Source organism: Homarus americanus, unplaced genomic scaffold (genome assembly GCF_018991925.1).
Source record: "Homarus americanus isolate GMGI-L3 unplaced genomic scaffold, GMGI_Hamer_2.0 scaffold42830, whole genome shotgun sequence".
NCBI lineage: Eukaryota > Metazoa > Arthropoda > Malacostraca > Decapoda > Nephropidae > Homarus > Homarus americanus.
The window spans coordinates 12762-14242 of record NW_024742834.1 but is presented as its reverse complement, the minus strand read 5'-3'; the positions used below and the strand labels follow the sequence as shown (position 1 = coordinate 14242).

The 1481-nt window shown below is 48.6% G+C and overlaps 1 pseudogene; it reads left to right on the top strand.

The window, feature by feature from the left end:
- The first annotated feature begins 667 nt into the window (after positions 1–667).
- Positions 668–1043, top strand: LOC121877057 (annotated as a pseudogene).
- The last annotated feature ends 438 nt before the right edge of the window (positions 1044–1481 follow it).

Below are 1481 nucleotides of genomic sequence, written 5' to 3'. Positions count from 1 at the left end.
GTGATATCCTGTGGCTCCGAAATGAGCCTGTTTGGTTAGGTTGTCTTGTGTGAACGAACCTTGGGTTCTTATTTCTTCTCTGTCTTCTTGGGGAGGAGCACAGCTTGGATGTTAGGAAGGACACCCCCTTGGGCAATGGTGACTCCAGACAGGAGCTTGTTCAGCTCCTCGTCATTGCGAATGGCAAGCTGAAGATGACGTGGGATAATGCGGGTCTTCTTGTTGTCGCGGGCGGCGTTACCGGCCAGCTCGAGCACTGCTGCTGCCAGGTACTCCATGACGGCTGCAAGGTACACAGGTGCACCTGCACCAACACGCTCAGCATAGTTGCCTTTACGCAAGAGACGGTGGATCCTACCCACGGGGAACTGGAGTCCGGCCCTGCTAGAACGGGACTTTGACTTGCCCTTCACCTTGCCTCCCTTGCCGCGTCCTGACATGTTGCTGCTGCTGCTTTTCGTGATAGGAGTTAAATTTCCGCCCGCCACCTTGGTCTTTTATACCAAGCTCAGTATCAGGCCAGGTGGCCGTCTCGCGGACCCAACCAATGTAAGAGAGCCGTAGCTGCAGCCAGTCTGATCCTGAGCGGCCCGCTCGGTATATAAGGAAAAGTTAGTCGGGCCAGTTTTCAATTCTCTCGCTCCGCGCCACGAGTAACTGTGCCGCCATGCCTCCCAAAACTTCCGGAAAGGCTGCCAAGAAGGCTGGAAAGGCCCAGAAGGCCATTGCCAAGGGTGACAAGAAGAAGAAGCGCGGGGAGGAAGGAAGCTACAGCGTCTACATCACGGGTACTTTAAAGGCGGTGCACCCCATTTAGAATTCCTCCCCAGCCTGTCCATCATGAACTCTTTTCGTGAACGACATCTTCCCGAGCGCATCTCGCTGCCGAGAACTTCCCGCCTGGCTGCTACAGCTCAAACGCTCCCACCATTACAAGTCGGGAAATCCAGACAGCTTTCCGACTCTTGCTGCCCGGTGAACTGGCCAAGCATGCCGTGTCTGAGGGCACCAAGGCTGTCACCAAGTACACCTCTTCCAAGTAAGAGGTTACTTGTGCACAACAAACACGCCATCCCACTACTACAACTTAATCGGCTCCATCGGAGCCACAGTTACATGTTAAAGAGACAGTTACCGACAGTGATATATTGAGAGGGAAATAAATAAAAAAAAAAATTATAATAATCTGCATTCTCTATTGGCGTAGAAACAGGACTAAATCGAAACATAATAAATAAATAAATAAATTCTGCGTGGAGTACTTTTACACCCACTGCAAAGTGACATACATGGAGTGTGTTTGGGCTTCATTTCTTGTTTGCAGCATGCCTATTTCATGTAAAAAAAATTTTTATTTTATTTTATTGTATGTTCTTTTATTTTATTTATTTCTTTACTTACTTATTCTTTATATATTTATTTGTTACTAGCTCTTGTTTGTTGCACCCACCCACCTCCCGAATTGATGACCTACTATACAA